Source organism: Pseudorca crassidens, chromosome 1 (assembly GCF_039906515.1).
Source record: "Pseudorca crassidens isolate mPseCra1 chromosome 1, mPseCra1.hap1, whole genome shotgun sequence".
NCBI lineage: Eukaryota > Metazoa > Chordata > Mammalia > Artiodactyla > Delphinidae > Pseudorca > Pseudorca crassidens.
In genome coordinates, this window is record NC_090296.1 from 41,227,772 (window position 1) to 41,251,854 (window position 24,083).

Genomic DNA, 24,083 nt, shown 5'->3' on the forward strand with positions numbered 1-24,083 from the left:
ATTGGTAGATGGTCTTCATGGTGATTATTTTCCTTACTGCTCCAAGGTTTTTTCCACTTACTTCCAAACAGAGGCTGGGTTCCAGATGATACAAAGTTTGACAGACAATTGGGGGCATTAGCAAAAATGTACTCACTAAGATTTTTTAGATCAATGTTTCAAAATAGCGGTATTTATACTTATATACAGATATGCTCTCTAAAAATATTCTCTCTATGGATATATTCCTATTATTGTATTTAAACTGAGCAGATGTCTAAAGAGTCTATAAGGAATAGTTAATGGAATGTAGAGTTTAGGCATCAGGAAATCTGGATTCTAGTTAGCCTTTAGATTTGGGAAATATCAACTCACCTCTCTTTTCTTCCATTGAAATGGGTGTGTTGGATATCATTATATTTGAGATCCATGTAGTTATAAGAAGAGAAAAAGGGTTAATAAAATGCACTCCCTCCCAGGCCACCCCACAGGTTAAGACAATCGAATCAATTGCAGAGTGAAAGTACACTGTGACCTGCCAAGGGCTATAAATGTAAGATAAAATAACTGATATTGAGTCAACAACCTGTGACACCCTAGGACTATTTAGAGGTGTAGAGCTAGGTGAGGCAGGGCTGCTTTTGTACTTTTCCACCTTCTTCACCTGTATCTACTTTGCTCCCTAATGGGTCTGCCCTTCCCTCAGGTATTGTCCTACCTTCCCAAGCTCCTTAAGTGATAATCCTGGTGCGGGTAGTTAATAGTTTAAGGTATGAAGAGCCCAACCCTCCACCCCTTGGGAATTTGTATTTTAAGGAAGCCTTTTAAGGATGCAAAAGAACAAAGCTATCATCATGGATGATAAGTTGCAGATCAATAAAACTGAGCAAGGTGTTCCCTATTTCTAAGCACAACAGACAAGTGTGTGTTTGTGTGTGTGTATGTGTGCATGTGTGTGGGTTTGGGGACTAGGGAGAGAAGGATGGATGAGTGGAGGAAAAGCAAATGTCACCCTTTCCTTTCTTAATGTGCTCCACTTCCCTACTGGGTATCAAGGACCAGACAGTGGAATCTGAGCTGTTGGATCCTCTGAAAACAGTTAAGTGTAGTTTCCCCACACACATATTATCCAGAGCCTGGATAATTACCTTCAAGAGGATTCCTGTGTTGAAAAGTCATTAGCTATAATGAAACCATAAAAATTAGCCGTAGAAAAACAAGGGTTGTTTTGGGTTTTTTGTTTTGTTTTCTTTGCTTTTTAAGGTGTGAGCTACTTAGGAGATGTGCCAAAGAGAAACACAAAATATATGTTTGGTTAAAATTAGGGAATGTAATACAAGTTTGTATTCATTTTTATTTATTTAATAAGTATATTCTTACTGTGTTCTTTAACATGTGGATGACATTGAATATCCTAGTATAAACAATATTCATTCCTTGGCAAATTTATTGTATTAGCACTTAATGGGAATGAGGATGGATTAAATTCTGTCCCTGCATGAATACTCATCAGGGATCTTAAAAGGGATCAAGAGAGTTTTCCCTGGTGGCGCAGTGGTTGAGAGTCCGCCTGCCGATGCAGGGGACACGAGTTCGTGCCCCAGTCCGGGAAGATCCCACATGCCGCAGAGCGGCTGGGCCCGTGAGCCATGGCCGCTGAGCCTGCGTGTCCGGAGCCTGTGCTCCGCAACAGGAGAGGCCACAACAGTGAGAGGCACAACATTGTAAATCAACTATACTTCAATAAAAAATATATATATATTTTAAAAGTGACCAAGTATCCTATCACAATCATCCCAGGTAGATTTTCCAAAATATCTCCAATGAACACACACTAGTTCTAAGAATACATACAATCTCACCTAATAAGAGCCCCTTACTTCTAGTCTCATTATACAGTCATACTCTGATATCTTAACACATATCTGTCTTCCCAAGGATGAGTACAGATTTTTGAATCAGGTAGCAAACTGGTAGTGTTATAACACTGAGCTCATAGCATGAGTCACGCTATATTAAAACAGAATTTGTGTTTTTTCAAGGAGGAATAAATTAGGCTAAAATTTGCCTTTAGTTATTTTATTTTACTTTTATTATTTTAAAGTTGTATTCATGTACTGCTATGCAATATTATACATATTATTAAAATTCACAAAATCAAAATTGTACAAGTATATAAAGGTGAATAAGTTCTTATTATTGTTTACATTTCCCAAGGAATCTTCTTGGACACCATTTGGAGGAAATATACCCCACTTTGGAGATGAGTGCTGCAAGCTAGTGTTTCCTAATTTTAATGTGCATATGTAAATAGCTTGAAGATCCTGATTAAGTGCGGATTCTGATTCGGTAGGTCTGGGGTGAGGCTTGAGACTCTGTCTAACAAGCTCCCAGGTGATGCTGATACTACTGGCCTGGGGACCACACTTTAAATAGTGAGGATTCACGCAGTAGCTTCTCTATTACTGACCTAAATCTCAATGCAAATTGAAGTTTTAACTGGTCAGTGCAATGTAGAGGGTGCAGAGAGACTGAAGATCATCAGCCAGTAGTTATTTTAAATGGTGCATGTTAACAACGTACATTAAATACATGAACCAGATTGGGTCCATATGTAAAGCATCTAAGTTGGAAAACTATTTATTAAACACTTTAAACCCCTTAAATGCATTCTCAAATACAGTAGCCATTGAAATGTTAAATACAAAGTAATCCTCTCTTTTAACACAGCAGATCTCCATGGAGCCTACAAGAAAATTTTTTTCTGTTATTACATGGCCTATAAATAAAACTACCTTTTAATTTTTTTTCTGTAATTCCAAATTTTTCATTAGTTCACACTGACAGACCACTTTTCAGTCTTTCTCAGTCAGATTTCTCCGTGAAAACTGTTAGATGTGTCTGTAAACCAAGATAATTTTTATAAAGAAAAGAAAACAGTTAAGTGTAATCTTTGATAAAATATCCTGAATCTGATCATATCACTTTCTATGCCTGATGATCATATACCTCATATGCATATCTCTCAGGGGTCTGGGTCATAGATTTCATGTGTTCCGCATTCATTTTCTCTGATGTAAATTTTAAAATATGGCAACATTCAGTGGAGTTTTGAGCTCCCCAGTGCCAATTTGATGAAGCCCAAGTCTTAAAAATGCCAATGCACTTGTACATAAACGTAAAACCAGGTCTGTGATCTGGGCCCAAGCTCCTGCACCAGAGGAACAAACTTCTGATAAAGAACCACTTCCAAACTCTAGAAACACCAGATCTGAAAAGCTCTCAAAGCTTGGCTTTGTTGAATCGGTTTACTTAATTTAAGCCAAACCCCAGCATCCATGTGGCAAGTGCCCGGTTCATCACTTGGGATTCAAAGATGAACAGGCCAGTCTGTAGCATCTAAGAACTAAGTTAAGTGGATTGATATGGACCTACAAACTATTCATGCTAAAGTACTACAAAAGGGGTATGTACAACATGTCCCTAGGAGTTGTACAAGGCCCCACAGGCAAGATGGTATTGTATTTCAAAAAATGAAGAGTGGGCTTCCCTAGTGGCGCAGTGGTTGGGAGTCCGCCTGCCGATGCAGGGGACGCGGGTTCGTGCCCCGGTCCGGGAGGATCCCGCGTGCCGCGGAGCGGCTGGGCCCGTGGACTGTGGCCGCTGGGCCTGCGTTTCCCGAGCCTGTGCGCCTCAGCGGGAGGGGCCGCGGCTGTGAGAGGCCCGCGTACCGCAAAAAAAAAAAAAAAAAAAAGATGAGTAGGAGCACTCTGGAAGGGCAGAGAGAAAGGATGTTCTCAGTGGATGATATAGCATTTATAATAAGGATTTTAAACTCTATAGACAATGATTAATCATGAAATGCATTATCATTTTTAAATTTCACTAATATACAAATGGTAGCCATTTGTATATCATCTTTGGAGAAAGGTCTATTTAAGTCCCTTGCCCCTTTTAAAATTTGGTTATTTGATCTTTTGTTGTTGAGTTGTAGGAATTCTTTATATATTCTGGATATTAACCTCTTTTAAGATATATGATTTGCAAATATTTTCTTCCATTCCAAGGCTGTCTTTTCATTCCATTGATTATGTCCTTTGACGAACAGAAGTTTTTAAGTTTGATGTAGTCCCATTTGTCTATTTTTGCTCTTGTGGACTGTGCTTTTAGCATCATATCCAAGAAATCATTGCCACATCCAGTGTCATGAGACTTTCTCTTATATTTTCTTCTAGTTCTATAAGTTTGGGGTCTTACATTTAGGTCTTTAATCCATTGAATTAATTTTTGTATGTTGCATAAGATAAAGGTCCAACTTCATTTTTTGCATGTGGATATCCAGGTTTTCCAGCACCATTTGTTGAAGAGACTGTTCTTTTCTCATTGAGCAAAGCTTACCCTTTTAACCACTATCTATAGACAGGCATACCTTGTTTTATTGCTCTTTGCTTTACTGAGCTTCACAGACACTGCATTTTTTTTTACAAACTTAAGGTTTGTGGCAACCCTGCATCGCCAAATGATGGTTAGCATTTTTTAGCAATAAAGTATTTTTTAATTAAACCATGTACATTTTTTTAGACATAATGCTATTGCACACTTAATAGACTACAGTATAGTGTAAACATAACTTTTATACGCACTGGAAAACCAAAAACTTCGTGTGACTCATGTTATTGCAATATTCGCTTTATTGCAGCGGTCTGGAACTGAATTCACAATATTTCTACAGTAAGTATATATATATATATGTACATATATATATGTGATTTATTATAAGGAGTTGGCTCACTCGATTATGAAGGCTCACAAGTCCCAAGATTGTCAGGGTGTCTCAGCAAGCTAGAGAGCCAGGGAACTCAATGGCTTAGTTCCACTCCAAGTCCAAAGGCCTGAGAACCAGAAGAGTTGATGGTATAGTTTTAGTCTGAAGTCCAGCAGGTTTGGGACCCAGGAAGAGCCAGTGTTTCAGTTTGAGACCAGAAGCAAGTAATTAAAAATAAATAAATAAATAAATAAATAAATAAAATTCCAGTTCAAAGGCAATCAGGGAAGAAGAATTTTCTCTTATTCAGGGTAAGGTCAGCCTTTTTGTTCTTAACGTTCAACCAACTATCTGAGCATCCCTTAGCCCAGTCAAGTTAACATCTAAAATTAACCATCACATACTGCCACTTACTAATTGATTGGCCCTGGGCAGATTACTTTATCTTCCTGTGCATCAAGGTCCTCATCTGTAAACTGGGAATAATTATAGTACCTACCTTACAGACTTTCTGCAAGGATTATACAAAAGCATGCATGCAATACGCTTAGCAAAACACATAATAATTGTTATTTATTACTGTTAACTTTTAAGTTACTACATATGATTCCACTGTTTGGACAGATTACAATTTATTCAACTGATTCTCTACTATTGAATTTCAATTGTTTCCAGTGTTATTTCTTTGTTCCTAGTATTTTTTATTATTGAGAAATGCCTTCAAGAATATCTGTGTAGGTATATCTTTGGGCATACCCATAATTATTTCATTAAGATTAATCTTTATAAGTGAAATCACTCAGTTAAGCAGATAACCAAAGATTTCAATACATATATAACCACAACCTTTTCCACTTGACTCTGCACCTTGTTCTTGAGGTGATTATATTTCTCTGCTTCACTGATATTAAGCTTGGCTGTGTGATCTGCTTTGGCCAATGGAATGTGAGCAGATATAATATCCAACCAAAGATTTAAATGTACCTGTATGGATTGACTTGCTGCCTTAGAGATTCCACCCCTTATACTTTTTTCTTTTCTTTTTCTTTTTTTCTTTTTGGCTGTGTTGGGTCTTCATTGCTGCGTGCAGGCTTTCTCTAGTTGCGGCGAACCAGGGATACTCTTCGTTGAGGGGCGCAGGCTTCTCATCGCAGTTGCATCTCTTGTTGCGGAGCACGGGCTCTAGGAGGGTGGGCTTCAATAGTTGCAGCACATGGGCTCAGTAGTTGCGGCACACGGGCCCTAGAGGGCAGGCTCAGTAGTTGTGGCTCACTGGTTTATTTGCTCCATGGCATGTGGGACCTTCCCGGACCAAGGATCAAATCCATGTCCCCTGCATTGGCAGGTGGATTCTTAACCACTGTGCCACCAGGGAGTCTTCCACCGTCTTATACTTTTGCCGTGAGAACAACATTCCCTGGGTACCTGTTGATTGCAGAATGGAGGACATGTGGATCAGATCTGAACTCAATTCACAGCCCAAATCACAGTCACTCTAGCTGACCCCAAGATCTGGGGGTGAGAAAAATATTTGTCATGTAAGTCACTAAGATATTATGGTTATTTGTTATGCACATTATTGCAGCAATAACTGACTAACGTACAGTGAGATGAGATCATCAGATTTACTGGCCATACTTCAGTGATCTAAGCTGCCTAGAGTAGTCCCAGAGTACTAAGTCTATTATCATCCTTCCTCCAGACCCCTCCCCCAACAAATCACTGAATCTACATATAAGCTCACTCCTCTTTTTAGGGTTACTGCCAAAATCAAAAGCTTCCAAAATCTATTAGAGAAAATGTTCATGACCAGGAGATGTGTAAATTTCTTAGCCTCTCATTGAGAATCCTTAAAAAAGGTTCTTGGAGTCTAAAGTCTTAACTAGCTTTCCCCAAGATATGTTCCAAAGAACATTAGTCCTTTAAAATGCTAACAAAATCCACAAAAATGGATTCAATTTTGGCCGCTTAAGTGATCACTTAAGTTATAGAAATGCTTTTTCTTTGGAAATGTATTTTTTGAATATGTATTTTATGACATTCTTGAATGTTCCTGATGCACACCAGCATATGAAATTATCTGAGAAAGCTTGCAGTAAAGAAACGTGCTAAGACTCTGCATGTCCCAATTTTAACTTACACTAGCCCTTTTTTTCTAGCAATATCTCAATATTTCTTATTAACTGAGAAGCTAGTATTCTACAGAATCTATTTTGTGAGACCTTAACTCAGAAGGTGGACTCTCTAATGAGGAAATTTCAGACTTTACAGAGGCCAACTAGAAGAGATATTTTAGGGTCTCTGTAGTACCTATTATACCATGTCACATTATGTACATATATCAGTTAGTAAATGAGTCAATCTGCTGTTTCAGAGGCCACATATTACAGTGACTTCAATAAGATAGAAGTTTGTTTCTTTCATGTAAGAGTCCAGAGATGAGTAGTCTAGGTTGACAAGGTAGTTCTGCCTCACCGGGTCATCTAAAATCCCGTGACCCTCAACATTGGTTTCCAATCCCTGTCATTTCCCAGCCTGAAGGAAGAAAGAAATCTAGAGGAGGAGACTCCACCTTAAGAAACAATCAAGATATTGCTTATGTCACTTCTTACTTATCATTGGCCCAATCCTAGTCACATGTCCAATGCCTAGCTCCCAGGGAAATATACCTCTAGCTAAGTGGCCATATGTCCTACTAAAAGGTCAGATAATTCTATTCCTAAAAGGAAGAAGAGGACAATAGACACTGGGGGTCAATTAATGGTATCTGTCACTGTATTTAGGTTACTTTCTTGAAACCTCTGGACTCTCCCTTCTAGGTAACAGAATGGAAGTTGTCATATAAATGAGTCAGGAAATGCCGTTTTCCCACTACAGATCTATAGATGCCACTTCCATCAGAATAATAAACATCATCTTTAAGTTACCATTATCTCCTATCTCCTTAAAACATCTGAGGCAATGCACAATTCCTAGTTTAAAATACAACTTGAAACTGCTCATTTTTTAATGTTCAGACTCACAAGTAATCAAAGAAATGTAAGCACCTTGAGGGCAAGGAGAATATCTTACCACTGTTGTCAGAACAATATGCCACACTATAGGTGCCTGGAAAATATATGTTGCATGAATGAATAAAATAAGATGCCAGCTTGAAAAGTGGAATGGGATACTATTATCTCCTTTTAAATTAGTGAAGGTTTAAAGTAATGATGGTGCTTAATGCTGGTGAAGATGCAACAAGGCAGATAGTTTGACATATTACACATGGAAGTATAAATTAGTACAACCTTTCCAGAGGGCAATTCATCAAATTACAAGAACAAAAAGAAACAAATTTTTGTTGATCACATGGGCAAAGATATAAAAATTTGTTAATATGTTATCTTGGTGAAAGTATCAGGAAGCATACTCTTTCATATATTACTGGTGGGAACCTATTAGTAGTAACCACTGTGGAGACATTTTGGGAATGCCTAGCACAATTAAAATGCACATACTCTGACTTAGTACCTTCTCCTCTAGAGGTCTGTCTTACTGATATATTTGCACAGTTGTGATGTTCGTTTATATAAGGGTACTTAATACAGACTTATTTGTAGTGGCAAAAGACTGGAAAAAGCCTAAATGTCCTTCATTGGGAGGGAGCAATTAAATGCCAAGCAGCTATTTAAAAATACATTGTTAAAATTGTTAAAGTCAAAGTACACAAGAGTATTTCTACCACCATGATTTGATAGGCTTTTTAAAAAGTGGCTGTGGAAGGTACACCCATTTTCATAGCAGCATTATTTATAATAACCAAAAAATGGAGGAAACTAATAAGAACCTGCTGTATAAAAAAATAAAATAAAATTCAAAAAAAAACTGGAGGACAAAACCCAAGTGTTCACGTTTATTTATTTATATATATATATATATATATATATATATATATATAGCGCGAGAGAGAGACAGAAAGAATCTGAGGAAGAAAAAACATGATTGAAGGTCAGAGATGGAAGGCTAACTTGTTAAGGTTTATATTTAACTCTTTTTATCATATGTCACTTTTTCAACAGAAGTAAAAATCTTTGGGGAGTTCCCTGGTGGTCTAATGGTTAGGATTCCTGGCTTTCACTGCTGTGGCCTGGGTTCAGTCACTGGTTGGGGAACTGAGATCCCACTAGCCACACAGTGCAACCAAAAACAAAGAAGTAAAACACTTAAAAAGTCACTATTCATATTCTTTGACTCTGTAATTCTCTTTCTATCCCAATGAAGTAATTTGAAATACAAACAAAAATTTATGCCCACCATGCATCAAAAACTTGGAAATAACCTAAACATCCAATATTATGGGAACAGTAGTGAAAACTATAATTTGTAATTAACATTTTCAATAATACTGGAAAATGATATAATGAAAAACAAACAAACATAAAGCTCGGGACTCCCCTGGTGGCGCTGTTGTTAAGAATCCGCCTGCCAATGCAGGGGTCACGGGTTCGAGCCCTGGTCCAGGAAGATCCCACATGCCACGGAGCAACTAAGCCCATGCGCCACAACTACCGAGCCCTGGGAGCCATAACTACTGAACCCGCGTGCCACAACTACTGAAGCCCGTGCGCCTAGAGCCCGTGCTCCGCAACAAGAGAAGCCACCGCAATGGGAAGCCTGTGCACTGCAAGGAAGAGTAGCCCCTGCTCGCCGCAGCTAGAGAAAGCTGGTGCGCAGCAACGAAGAACCAATGCAGAACCAACGCAGCCATAAATAAATAAATAAATAAATAAATAAATAAATAAATAAATGAATAAAATACTAAAAAATAAAGCATAGTAAAAAGATCACAAGTACCTATGACAGAATGTTATCAGTTGTTGCCCCTGGGGAGTAGAACTACAGATGCATATTATTCTGTTTCTTTATACTTTTTTGTTTGATACAAGTCAGAGCTCTTCTGACTGTTAGTGACAGAAACTGAAATCAAACTACCTTAATTAAAGGGATATTTGTTGGCTTACTGAACCAGTTACTAGGACTGACTGGAACCAGGGACTCTTTCCAAATCTCCTTCCCCCTCCTCTCTGCACATTGGGATCAATGTCTTCTATGGTAGATCTGCCTTCTCCACAGCCACAGGACTCTGTTGCCAGAAGCTCCTGGATTCACATTTTCTAGTTTTTCCACTACAGAGGCAAAGAATGTCCCCTCATTCTTTGGGGGGTGTGGCAGATCCAGCTAAAATAATCCCAACAAAAAATTTTCATTGGCCCACTTTAGATCACATATCCAATCAGAGTGGCCAGGGTGGTGATAGGGAGGGAGGGGAGGGTAGTGCATAGGAAGGCAGGTTTATGGAAGAAGACAGTATCAATCAGGAGGTAACAGGATCTGTTCTCCTTGAGTTTGGGACAAGTCAGTGCAGCCTGCATTCCCCATGCTGTAGCAGAATTTTTTTTTTTTTAAAGGACAGCAGCACCCACTATGGCCAGATGGTTAGTGTGATAAGGAGTGTGCAATGTACCAAGAAAAGAAAAGAGCTGCTAGGCCATCAAAATAACAACTGTCCATCGTACTGTATTTTCAATGAACATGTTTATTTGGATAGTCAGGAAGAAAAATTTTAAGTGAGAAAAGAACACCATTTCCTTCTTGCCCTGGGGTTTAGTGGTGCCTCTGGAATACTTCCTTATTTACCTTCTGGTCACTTGAAAAAACAGTTATATTCATCTTCTGATTAAACCTTGAAATCAAACTTGCTCCCCCTTAAATGGCCTGGTGAAATAGTTTTCTGAAACCCTGAACCTGGTTGGTTGTTTTTTCCCCCCAAGTCACCTTCCAGGCAACAGAAACACAGCTAACATCTGAGTTCTATCCTATAATCTGAATTTTGGGTTGACGTTCAGTTCCAAAGGTCCTGGTTTCTGCATCTCTCTCCCACTCCTGAACTGGCCAAGTCTGAGTTTATTGACCTTCACAGCACAATACAAAATACACTTGTTTGCTTTGGCCTGTTCTGGTGGGCAAGGAGTCCTGTCTGACTTTGCCTTCCACTGTTTGGTTTGCTAATTATATTGTGTATTTTAGTCACTTTCTGTACACATCACTAGACACCTTTCTTAATGACTCATTATTTCAATGTTTTGGAAAATATATATATAATGTGCTCTGCTTTTTTATGACTTAATTCATTTCTTTTTGTAAAGCTATGAGACTAGGCACTAACCCTTAATTGGAATATACTTGTTACAAATTTATTTCTAAGTCTAGCAGAAGCAACTACTATTATACTAGATATAGGATAAAAGTTACACAGAATTGTAGAAAGTTGATGAAATTCATCCATTCTTTTTTATTTTTAATTGTGGTAAAATACACAGAATATGAAATTTACTGTTGTAACCATTTTTACAGTAAAGTACATTCACATTGTTGTGCAACCAATCTCCAGAATTATTTTCATCTTGCAAAACTGAAACCCTATACCGATTAAACAAAAACTTCCCATTCCTCCCAGCTTTTAGCTCCTGGCAACCACCCTTTTATTTTCTGACTTATGAATTTGACTACTCTAGGTACTTCACATAAATGGAATCATAGAACATTTGTCCTTTTGTGACTAGCTTATTTCACTTAGAAAAATATCCTCAAGTTTCATCCATGTTGTAACATGTGTCAGAACTTCATTTTTTAAGGCTAAATAATATTCCATTTATGTATATATCACATTTTATTTATCCATTCATACGTCAATGAACACTTGGGTTTTATCTTCCATTTTTTGGTTATTATAAATAATGCTGCTATGAAAATGGATGTACAAATATTTCTCTGAGACTCTGCTTTTAATTCTTTTGGGTATATATCCAGAAGTGGAATGCTGGTCATACGGTAATTCTATTTTTAATTTTTTGAGGAACTGTTATACTGTTTCTCAGAGTGGCTGCACCATTTCACATTCCTACCAACAGTGCACAAGAGTTCCAGTTTCTCCACATCCTTGCCAATACTTGCTATTTTTTGGTTTTTGGTAGTGGCCATCATAACAGATGTGAGATGAAAATCTCATCTATTCTCAGTCTCTCATTTTGTGCATGAGGAACTGAAACCCAGTCATTTTAAATATATTGTCCAAGGTAGTGCAAATCATATGAGGGAGTAAAGTGCAGTGGTTAAAACATTGGACTCTGGATCTAGATTCCCATTTTTTGATCTTGGCTCTGCAACTGACTGACTGCATAATCTTGGGCACATTACTTAACTTCTCTGTGTTAGTTTCCTTGTTTGTAAAATGAGTATAATTTAAGGGTACCTATTTCATAGAGTTGTTGTTGTAAGGACTAAATGAGATAACACACCTAAAGTGCAGCTTGAAGACGGCCACGGTTTTTTGGACATTCCTCCTATGAGAGGATGGGATATAATTCCCCTCCCCTTGAACCCACACTGGCCATAGGCCCTCAGTTGTCATTAATAAAACACAACTGAAGTAATACTGCTTGGCTTCCAAGTCTGAGTCAGAAGAAGACTTTCAACTTCTGCCTTGGTCTCCAGGAACACCCTCTCTTTGGGAAGCCATCTGCCTTATAAGAAGTATGACTGCCCTGCTAGAAAAACCATATGAAACTACATGAAGAGAGAGAGGGGTTTGTTCCACTGAGCTCAGCTTTCCTGCCATCCTCACAAGGTGCCAGGCATCTGAATGAGCCTGTTTGGCACCCTCTAGACCAAACCAGCTGTCAGCTGAACAAAAAACAAGTGACCTCAGTCAATACCACACTGAGCAAAAGAATTGCCAGCCAAGTTTTACCCAAATGCTATTTTTACATAATTAATTTGGGCATTAAATCACACAGCAGTTGAACACTGGAACAAATGCCTGGTATACAGTAAGTGTCACTAGAATGTAAGCTCTCTAAGGGCAGGTATTTTTGCCTTCATTGCTATTTCCCCAGGACTTAGAGCAGTGACTGGCATAGAATAGGTGTGCAATAAAGATTTGCTCAATGAATGGATGAAATCTAAACTCTCGCTTTTATTAGTGGTAGGTAGTAATCAGAACCAGTCTGCTGATCAGAGCTCTCTGCATCACTCCATGCTGACCTAAAAGCTGCTGACCATTTAGTTTATTTCTCCTGAGATTTTTAGGTCTTTATGATACAATTCTTGGTGTATTCTCAAAAAGTTAATGGTAAAGTATACTTTAATTAGTAAAGGTTGGAGAACATCAAAAGAGACTGCATGGTGTTTCTTATACTAATACTACAATACCAGGCACTTAAAACTTGTAGCTCATTAAATCCTAACAACCCTGCAAAATTTATATCATTTTCTCCCATTCTACACATTAAGACACTAGGGTTCAAAGAGTTTAGGTACTTTGTCCAACCAGAGATGAGAAGCGAAAGCTTCAGGATTTGAACCTAGATCTGCTTCCTCCTTGAAGAGCACTTTTCAGTCTAGAAAACTATTCATAAAGATCATCAGCACACAACAGTGAGTAAAGAGGGTCTTTTGCTTTAAAAGTCAAGAATAGGGCTTCACTGATGGCGCAGTGGTTGAGAGTCCGCCTGCCGATGCAGGGGACACGGGTTCGGGCCCCGGTGCGGGAAGATCCCACGTGCCGCGGAGCGGCTGGGCTCGTGAGCCATGGCTGCTGAGCCTGCGCGTCCGGAGCCTGTGCTCCGCAACGGGGGAGGCCACAGCAGTGAGAGGCCCGCGTACCGCAAAAAAAAAAAAAAAGAATTAAAAGTCAAGAATAGCCCATTCAAGTCCCAGCTGCTGGCCAACTATGAGGCCTTCTTCAACTCATATCATTTATCTCATTTTCCTCAACCAGAAAATGGGAAGAGTTATCCCTGTCCTGCCTACCTTACAGTGATTTGGGTGATTCTTATAACCCAAACACTTCTGCAAACATGCTTCTGCAGAAGGATCTTCCCATGGCAACAAAGATAGAAAAAGATGGGCAGAACTTTTTGAGATCCTAAATAGACAAACATTTTTGACAAAATAGTGGCAATTAGTGATTCCAAAGTTGAAATAATCTTCAGCAAAGCAAATTGAGTTCAAAAGAAATATATGTTAAGACAATTAAGATATTTTGAGGTAAAGGATATATTCATCTAAAGTGAAATTTTTACTCAAAATATAATTGGCAATGTATTCAAAACCTGAATATCAGAAGTTGAATATCAGATTTGAGAATATTGGAGTGTGTGTTAAAATGTTGATGCTTGTAACTCTAGTAGCTTGTGGTACAAATAACTAATCTAGTTTTTTTTTTTAATATATTCTTTCTTTATTTTTGGCTGCGTTGGGTCTTTGTTGTCGCACGCAGGCTTTCTCTAGTTGCTGAGAGCAGAGGTTACTCTTCTTTGCAGTGTGTGGGCTTCTCACTGCGGTGGCTTCTCTTGTTGTGGAGCACGGGCTCTAGGCACGTGGGCTTCAGTAGTTGTGGCTTGCGGGCTCTAGAATGCAGGCTCACTAGTTGTGGCGCACTGACCCAGTTGCTCCGCAGCATGTGGGATCTTCCCAGACCAGGGCTGGAACCCGTGTCCCCTGCATTGGCAGGCAGATTCTTAACCACTGCGCCACCAGGGAAGCCCACTAATGTAGTTTTTAAATTGTTGAAACAATGGGCTTTCTGCAAATTTCCTCATTTCACCCCCACCTTCCCTCTCTAGCATCCAACTCTGAAAACCAAGGGCTCCTTGGTCTGAGCAGCCTTTGTCAAGCCACAAAAGATCCTGTTATACATTTTCTCTAGGGCCTGTGGGGCCTACTTGACATACATTTGCATAACTATGTTCAGCTTCTCAAGTGATACTTAAAAACAAAAAAGAACAAGGAGAATCTGCACCAAGGGGTCTTGTTGTTTTTAAACAGCGACTGTTTAAATGTGATTTATTTGGCTGAAGTTCTGTCTAACCAGAACCTCACCACCAACATGCAGTCAGGTGTACATATGGGTGCACACACACACACACACACACACACATATGCACACACAACCACACACACTGAGCTAGGTTTAGTCTCCCAGACTCAGATCCTTAAATGTTTCTATGACCTATGATTGTATACACTCTGATAGCTCGCAACTCTAAATTCGGAGACTCTAAAAAAGATTTGAACATGTTAAAAATGTTGTAAATTTGACTATTACAATTGTAGAACCCAATTCAACAAACCAAATTTAGGGTTATAGGAGTATCAAATTTACCAAGAGAGTTTCTGTGATTTAAACTGATATAAGAGCAAGTAATTTGTAAACTCCACTATTTTTCTGAATTTACATCTTTTCAACTTTTCACCCTTTAAAACTCCATCAACACTCCATTTGTTTAGAATATCTAGAATCGCAATTGCTAAAACATAGCATACAGGTTATGGTCCTGGATCTGTAGTCAGCAGATCTGGAATTCAACCTAACCTGTGACTTAGTGGAGGCAGATCCTCCTTGAGTCACTTAGTACCTGTGTCATAAGATTTTTGTGAAAATTAAATGAGAAAAATAACAGTGTCAAGCATCCTGCAAGTGCTTGAAAACATCAGCCATTTTACTATCATCAAAAAGTCTACAAATAAATTCTGGAGAGGGTATAGAGAAAAGGGAACCCTCCTATACTGTTAGTGGAAATGTAAATTGGTGCAGCCACTGTGGAAAACAGTATGCAGGTTTCTTAAAAACTAAAAATAGGGGCTTCCCTGGTGGTGCAGTGGTTAAGAGTCTGCCTGCCGATGCAGGGGACACGGGTTCGTGCCCCGGTCCGGGAAGATCCCACATGCAGCAGGGCGGCTGGGCCCGTGAGCCATAGCTGCTGAGCCTGTGTGTCCAGAGCCTGTGCTCCGCAACGGGAGAGGCCACAACAGTGAGAGGCCCGCGTACTGCAAAAAAAAAAAACTAAAAATAGAACCACCATATGATCCACCAATCCCACTCCTGAGCATACATCCAGAGAAAACTAATTGAAAAAGACACATTCACCCCAATGTTCATAGCAGCACTGTTTACAATAACCAAGACACAGAAACAACCCAAGTGCCAATCAACAGACAATTGGTTTAAGAAGATGTGGTGTATATATATACAGTGGAATATTACTCAGCCATAAAAGAATGAAATATTGCCACTTGTGGCAACATGGATGGATCTAGAGAATATCATACTAAGTGAAGTAAGTCAGAGAGAGAAAGACAAATATCACATGATATCACTTATATGTGGAATCTAAAAAGTAATACAAGTGAATTTACAAAACAGAAACAGACTCACAGGCATAGAAAACAAACTTATGGCTACCAAGGGGATAGGAAGTGAGGGAGGGATAAATTAGGAGTATGGAATTAACAGAGACAAACTACTATACATAAAATAGATAAGCAACAAGGATTTACCATATAGCATACGGAATTATGTTCAATATTTTGTAGTAACTTATAATGGAAAATAATCTGAAAAAATATATATAACTGAATCACTTTGCTGTACACCTGAAACTAACACAATATTGTAAATCAACTATACTCCAATTTAAAAAAAAACTATTACTATAAAAAAACTCATCGGCCATTTGTAATTAGCATAATCTTTTGCCAAATGTAATGCTAAGATACTTTAGTTTCACAAACTACCCTTATCACTTAATGCTCCCACCAGTGCCATTGCCTTCATTCCTAAGGCCATAGCAAGTTATTTACATTGTCCTTTACAACAGTAAGTATTTTTCACCTCTCTTAGACATGATCGATGTAAAATGCAGAAAGCAAAAAATAATTCAATTGGAAAGACTGAGTCTCTTGTTAGCGTCAGGATATTTAAACATTTAGCTCAAGTATTGATTCTTTTTGCATTTAAATCAATTTTAGATGTTAACAATAGCTAATCTAATTGCTAGGGACCCTATAATTAACATAAGAACACAAATCATGGGCATCAAGTACGTATTAAAGTCAAATAACAGGTAATTTTTTCCTCTTAATTCTTTGAGGGTATTGATTAAAGCCAATGTAATTTCTCTTTTCAAATGGAATTCCAGCTCTTATTTGAGAATGAAGAAGTAACAACATCCCCTGTAAAGGGCTATCAGACCTCCTTCCATGTCAATGGAAAGGAGGAAACGAAAATTAAACATCTCAGCCAAAGCGCAGATGGGAAACTGGGTAAGCTGGTCAACCTCTATTTTGATTACTACATTTGTTAGGGCTAAATGCTTGATCTGTGTTTGAGAATGGCAGTTACTCTGCTAAAAAGAAAGGAAATGAATGGTCCCATCAACACTGTGATGTAGTTGAGATTTATCTGCATCAAATCTAACTCTGTTTGAGATAAGCTGAAAATCTTGATCTGTTTAAAAGGTTCCAATTTGGCAGAACTTTCTTCCCTGTCAGCACCGAAAAAAGTCTTTGAAATGCATAGAAACTCTACAAATGAAAGGAGGAGTACGAATGGAGTGAATACGGTCCCAAACATTCTGTAATATTCCACAAGTCTTTTCCACAGCCGCATTTTTCTCCCATGATTACTCTATGCTCATTTTAAGGGAAAGGTATTTAGTGAATCAGAAACAGGAAGTTGGTCTCTACTGGAGCCTATAGCATCTTTGCTATGATGTTAATGATTTGCAGAGCCTCTTCCTCTCCACTCCCAACTGATGTGAACTGGGCCAAGGTTAAGTTGATGGAACTACTTAAGCATTCCCTCTAGCTTTTCCCACAAAGATCAGCACAAGGATCAGCAATAGTGTTGTTTATATTACGTTGATTTACTATATCATGCTGCCCCTCACTCCTAACCTCTATGATTCATTCACAGTATTTCACCAAATGCACTCATAAAGTGGGGTTAATCACACTTGCCTATTATAGTGGACAGCTATTGCTCTTGTCTTAATCTTCAGATAAAAGCATTTGAATCTCCTCTGAGGAATACAACTTCCCTACTCAATCCACGGTGTTACAAATACAGATGTTCTCATCCCCAACTCCAAAGATGGGCACATACATCAGGACTGATGGAACCAGAGCCCGGACTCCTGCTGTCCTTGGTCTTTGGTGCCCTGCCCCATCCTTCTATGCAGCAATGGATTTTGCTCCCAGGCCAAGTTGGAAACATCATCTCTGAAGAAATTTAGTCAGTGTATGTGGTGTATTCATGCAATAGTAATTCAGAGTAGAGGTTGGCATACCAGAGAGGACCAAATTTGCATTGGCATTTAGAGAGAAGCCCAGACTGACTACCTGCCCCCAGCACCCTAAAGTAAATCCTATCATCCACATTCCTATTGACAAACACAAAATCTAGCTCTAAGTTTGGAGCTGAACAAAGGAAACCTCACCAAAGCCACCTGTATCAATTGGACTTATCCTTGATTCACAAGTAAATGAGTAAAAGACCATGTGTTGGTAGGAAATTCTGTACCTCAAGTTTATTTGGAGAACAACCAAAATAAATATCAAAATAACTGACCTAGACAGTGGAAATATAAATAATTCATAAAACATAAGAAGCTACAAGGAATTCTCATTAATGTCCAAAAAGAGAAGATAATGTACTCATTTAAACCAAAAGAGACTACTATGAAAAAAGAGCAGGTGGAAAACAATGAAGAATTCATGGAGATTAAAAATACAATCACCAGGACTTCCCTGGTGGCGCAGTGGTTGAGAGTCCGCCTGCCGATGCAGGGGACACGGGTTCGTGCCCTGGTCCGGGAAGATCCCACGTGCCGCGGAGCGGCTGGGCCCGTGAGCCATGGCCGCTGAGCCTGCGCGTCCGGAGCCTGTGCTCCACAACGGGAGAGGCCACAACAGTGAGAGGCCCACGTACCGCAAAAAAAAAAAAAAAAAAAATACAATCACCAAAATAAAAAAATAACTCTAAGGAATGCAAGAAAAAACTTAAGAAAATCTCCTGGAATATAGAGGAAAAAGACCAGAGACAGAAAACATGAAGGGAAAAATGTCAAGAGGAGTAGAGCAACTAAAAGAACCAATCAATACCTGTCCAACAGGAGTTCCAGGAATACAGACAGAGAAAAAAAAATTTAAATAATAGAAGAACATACCCCAGAGTTGATATAAGATATAAAAATTCAGATTGAAAGGGCTTATTAAGTATAGAACAGGATGAGTTTGTAAAAGAAAAAAAGATTCATTCTAAAATTTCAGAACAGGTATAAAGAAAACACACCAAAAGCTTTGGGGCGGGGGGGGGGGGGGCGGGTTAGGGGAAACAGGTTACTACAAACAAGTAACAATTTCAGGGATTCCATTGACACATGGGATGCAAGAAAGCAATGGGGTAGAGCAGAGCAGACCAGCTGTGGGAGATGCTTGACATTCCAGCCAGAGAAGTGGCCACTGGTGGAGTAGAGCAGGTCAGGGACCACTTACACCTGAGACGGATGATAGACCAGCACATACCAGAGGTAGAAGTCCAAGTAAAATGTTGAAGGAACAGCCTCATTGAGCAACCAAGAGTGTCAGTCGTACCCAGTGCAATCTAGCAGCTGTAAATATCTGTAGTGGATTTCCAGGTGAAACCAAGACAGGTATTCTTAGCTGAGACACCAAGAGGTGGTTAAAGCAGTATTGGAACATCAAGATAGCTTATTCCAAGTGAAGAATCAGACAATGTAATAAAGATATTATCCAAGAAAAAAAAATAGAAAAGCAAGCAAGAAAGCAATGAAGTAATGATTTCAAACAACTAGGAAAAAATATATATATATTTTTTTTCTTTATTTTTTGCGGTACGCGGGTCTTTCACTGTTGTGGCCTCTCCCGTTGCGGAGCAGAGGCTCCGGACGCGCAGGCTCAGCGGCCATGGCTCACGGGCCCAGCTGCTCCGCGGCATGTGGGATCTTCCCGGACCGGGGCACGAACTCGTGTCCCCTGCATCGGCAGGCGGACTCTCAACCACTGCGCCACCAGGGAAGCCCAGGAAAAAATATTTTGAGCATAAAATTCTATACGCAGGCACACTATCAGCCAAGTGTGAAAGTGAAATGAAGACATTTCATACATGCAAAAGACTTAGAACGGTTCTTATGTATCTCTTCTGAAAAAAGTTGAAAAGTACCAAAATACACTTTAGCAACTCCAAAGAGGAATCCCATGACAAAGGATGACACAGGATCTAAGAAACAGCAGAAGAAACCCACAAAGGCCATAAAAAGAAATAATGGGGATAGATTTGTACAATGTGACAATAAAATAATCTATTTAAAAGTAAGCATTCTGACCTTCCCTGGTGGCGCAGTGGTTAAGAATCTGCCTGCTAATGCAGGGGACACGGGTTCGAGCCTTCGTCTGGGGAGATCCCACATGCTGCAGAGCAACTAAGCCTGTGAGCCACAACTACTGAGCCTGTGCTCTAGAGCCCGTGAGCCACAACTACTGAGCCCACGTGCCACAACTACTGAAGCCCATGCACCTAGAGCCCGTGCTCCGCAACAAAAGAAGCCACCATGATGAGAAGCTCACGCACTGCAACGAAGAGTAGCCCCTGCTTGCCCCAAGTAGAGAAAGCCCACACACAGCAACAAAGACCCAGCGCAACCAAAAATAAAATAAATAAATTTATTAAAAAAAATTAAATTAAAAAAAAAAGTAACCATTCCAAAAACAGTATAAATAAAAACTGGGATAATTATGAAGCATTTTCTCTTCCAGCAAGAGAAAAGGAGGAACAATTACAGACTCTGTGAAAATTGTGGTCCATAGATGCAATAAGCTAAGACAAGGCATTCATTTGAGAAATGGATAAACTGTAAGAAAAGAATATCCATTTCAATTTGTTACAGGAAATTCTCAGAGTAGCACAGGTTTAGGAACATAAAATTACAACTCCTTCTCTATGGATTCAATCATCCTACCCATATCTGTAACAAACAAAGTTATATAATCATAATACTATAAATGCTATTATTTGGACTTGAATTTCATAATGAACTTATAAAGGAAGTATGGAAAATTCAATTATAGTTACAAAAAATGTAAGTGTTGTTAAAAACTAACTATGCAAAATGAATTACAAAGTTGAAAAGATTTCTGGTTTCTGGTCAGTAATATAAGGTGTTTGAAAATCATCACTCCATCCTAACAACAAAAAAAAAGCTGAACAAACTGAAAATCAACAGCTCTTCTTAGATCCATCAGAGAATTGAGGTCACAAGGCAAACTGCTGCCCTCAAAACTGGAGAGACAGACAGGCAGATAGAATCATAATTTACTGGAGGAGAAACCTACATGGAAACCAGACTACATTCTTTAATCCAGGACATCAGGACCAGTTTTCAACAAAAAGTTACAAGGCAAACTAAAAGGCAAACTAAAAGGCAAACAACACAGTTTGAAGAGATGGAGCAAGCATCAGAATCAAATTCAGATATGTCAGGGATGTTGGAATTATCAGACCAAGTATTTAAAACAGCTATGATTAATATGCTAAGACCCCTGGGCTTCCCTGGTGGCGCAGTGGTTGAGAGTCCGCCTGCCAATGCAGGGGACACGGGTTCGTGCCCTGGTCCGGGAGGATCCCACATGCCGCAGAGCGGCTGGGCCTGTGAGCCATGGCCGCTGGGCCTGCGCGTCTGGAGCCTGTGCTCTGCAACGCGAGAGGCCACACAGTGAGAGGCCCACGTACCGCAAAAAAAAAAAAAAAAAAAAAAAAAAGAATAGATGGGCAAGAAGAAAGATGGAAATTCTAAAAAGGAATTGAAAAGAAATCTAGAGATCAAAAACAGAAATGAAGAATGTGATAGCTTCTGATAGACTTTGGTGGGCTCGTTAGTAGACTGGACATGGCTGAGGAAGAAGCATGAGGAGATATGTCAATAAAAACTTCCAAAACTGTAAAGCAAAGAGAAAAAATGGAACAGAATATTCAAGTTCCATGGGACAACTAAAGAAGGCATAACATAGGTATTCCTTTTGGGAATGTCAGAAAGACAATTTCCTCAAATTAATATTAGACACCAAATATTAGACACACATCCAGAAAGCTCAAAGAACAATAAGCAGGGTAAATGTCCCCCAAATTCCACACTGGCATATGATATTCAAACTGTAAAAAATCAAAGATTAAAAAATTTTGAATGAGGCCAGAGGGGGGAAAATATCTCACCTATAGAGGAACAAAGATAAGAACTAACATCTGACTTCTCAAAAATTGTGCAAGTAATTAGAGAGTGGAGGGACTTCCCTGGTGGCGCAGTGGTTAAGAATCTGCCTGCCAATGCAGGGTACACAGGTTCGATCCCTGGTCCAGGAATATTCCACATGCCATGGGGTAACTAAGTCCGTGTGCCACAACTACTGAGCCTGCGCTCTAGAGCCCACGAGCACAACTGCTGAGCCTGCGTGCCACAACTACTGAAGCCCACGTGACTAGAGCTCGTGCTCTGCAACAAAAGAAGCCACCACAATGAGAAGTCCGCACACCGCAAGGAAGAGTAGCTCCCGCTCACCGCAACTAGAGAAAGCCCATGCGCAGCAACTAAGACCCAACGCAGCCAAAAATAAATTAATTTTTAAAAAAAAGAAGAGAGTAGAGTGAAATATTTAAAGTGTTGAAGAGAAAGAAACATTAACCTAGAATTCCGCATCCTGAGAAATTATCATTCAAAAGTGAAGGAGAAATAAAGACTTTCTCAGACAAACAAAAACTGAGAGAATTTGTTGCCAATAGACCTGCCTCGTCAGAAATGTTAAAGGAAGTTCTTCAGGGAGAAGGAAAATAATATAGGTCGGAAACTCAGATTTACATAAAGAAAAGAACATTAGAGGAAGAATAAGCAAAGGTAAAATAAAACTTTTTTGCTAAATCTTAGTTGATCTAACAGATAAAACTTTGTTCAAAATAATAAAAGCAACAATGTATTCTGTGATTTTAGCAAAATGAAAAGAAACTGGGAGGCAGAGACAGAAGGAAGTTAAGAGAAGTGTAGGGACACTAATTTCCTCATCTTACCTAGGAGAGAATCAGATCGTTGATGGATCAAGAAAAAAGAGGTTTAAGTATATTTTCGTAAGCTAAATAGTAACTTATAAAATAATCAAAATTGCATGGGGCTTCCCTGGTGGCGCAGTGGTTGAGAGTCCGCCTGCCGACGCAGGGGACGCGGGTTCGTGCCCCGGTCTGGGAAGATCCCACATGCCGCGGAGCGGCTAGGCCCGTGAGCCATGGCCGCTGAGCCTGCACATCCAGAGCCTGTGCTCCGCAACGGGAGAGGCCACAACAGTGAGAGGTCCGCGTAAAGCAAAAAAAAAAAAAAAAAAAAAAAAAAAAAAAATTGCATGAAAGGGTAGGGAACTGAGAAGTGTTAAGTGGGCTAAACTCCATATCTTTTATGGAAAGCAGTCAAGAGTATACCCGACAGTTGATAAACCAAATAATAGAGACATAGAATACTATTTAGAGTTCTAGATATGTCCATAAGGAGGACCAAAACCAGAAATGGTCCAAAGTGGTTAACTCCAAGGCATGGACTCACAGTTGTGAGCTGGAGAGTAGAAAGCAGAGACTTTTTCTTGTCAATTTATACACTTCTAAATTGGAGGTTGAATTTTTATTTGCATGATCATGTCTGTTATTTAAATATTAACAAAAAGTAGAATTCTACATAGGAAACCTATAGGATAAAATTTCAGAGGAAAATCCATGGCAATAATTATATTATTATTTTGCAAGAAAGACTAAAAATAGGTGGTCAAGATTTCAACTCAAGAAAAAAGAAAAACAAATAAGCCCAAAGAAAGTAGAAAGAATTAATAAAGATGAAAGTGAAAACTAGTAAGGGAATAACAATAGAAATGATAAAAGCAATAGCTGCTTTTAAAGACATTAGAAATATCAAGAGAGATATTTGTAACTTTAATCAAAGACAAGATTTTTCATTTCAATGGTGAAAGAAAAGTGCATTCCTTTCCTTCTGAATGTGTGAGCCTTTACACATACTTAAGAGTACAAGTAAAACAAAAGCAAGGTTTAATGCTCTATAGGTCATCCGGGCATTTAGGGCCATGCTACCATGATAGATGATAGGTAGATAGATAGATACGTAGATAGATAGCAACAACACTGCTTTATTTCAGCATTAATTTTGACCTAAATTAAAACTGCTGCCTTATAATCAAGTTTATTCAGTCAACAGTCTTTTAAGTTCAACAGGCTTCTAATTTAGAAGACAGTGAGATTACTTTAAAAATATCTTATTATAAAGCACATTGATTTAAAGGCCCAGATTCCAAAAGGAAATTGTCCTAATATAGATTTAATAACATATAAATATAATAAATAAAAATTAATATTCTATGTAAAATAAACATTGCTAGGAAAACATAAATTGCT

At 39.0% G+C, this 24,083-nt stretch overlaps 1 long non-coding RNA gene and 1 pseudogene across 4 annotated transcripts in view; one reads left to right on the forward strand and one right to left on the reverse strand.

The window, feature by feature from the left end:
* Window positions 1-5,302: 5,302 nt before the first annotated feature.
* LOC137222678 (uncharacterized) overlaps window positions 5,303-24,083 on the reverse strand; it is a 40,423-nt gene continuing 21,642 nt past the window's right edge. For 2 of the 4 annotated variants that reach the window (XR_010942553.1, XR_010942552.1), the window contains one exon: window positions 5,303-6,169. This is a non-coding gene — a long non-coding RNA (uncharacterized lncRNA). Of the gene's footprint in view, window positions 6,257-24,083 lie in introns of all 4 variants that reach the window. The other 2 variants (XR_010942550.1, XR_010942549.1) reach the window with 1 other exon arrangement.
* On the forward strand, window positions 19,060-19,314 carry LOC137206853 (SNRPN upstream reading frame protein-like; annotated as a pseudogene).